Below are 362 nucleotides of genomic sequence, written 5' to 3' on the forward strand. Positions count from 1 at the left end.
TTTCCCAGAGGTGTGTAGTGATTTTTTAAATGCTTATGCATATTAATATTATATTAGAAGGCTCCATATTCCTTTTTTTGTCTAAACACCTGGCTAACCAAGAATTCTTACAGAACAGCAGTTTCATACACCATCTTTCAAATGGGAACTGGAATGTTCAAATATACTAGACTTGCTGACCTGGTCAGAGAATTAACAATATTTAGGGAGAAGACAGGAGATAGCATTAACATGTAAGAAGTTAAAGCCTATGTTCATGAGGAGACCTCTTGATTGCTGAATTTACCCTTGACCTCCACAGGTGTCATCTTTAGGGGAGAAAAGTTTAGTTGTTAAATTTGCTATTTGGAGCCTGGAATCCC

Source organism: Saccopteryx bilineata, chromosome 4 (assembly GCF_036850765.1).
Source record: "Saccopteryx bilineata isolate mSacBil1 chromosome 4, mSacBil1_pri_phased_curated, whole genome shotgun sequence".
Classification (NCBI taxonomy): domain Eukaryota; kingdom Metazoa; phylum Chordata; class Mammalia; order Chiroptera; family Emballonuridae; genus Saccopteryx; species Saccopteryx bilineata.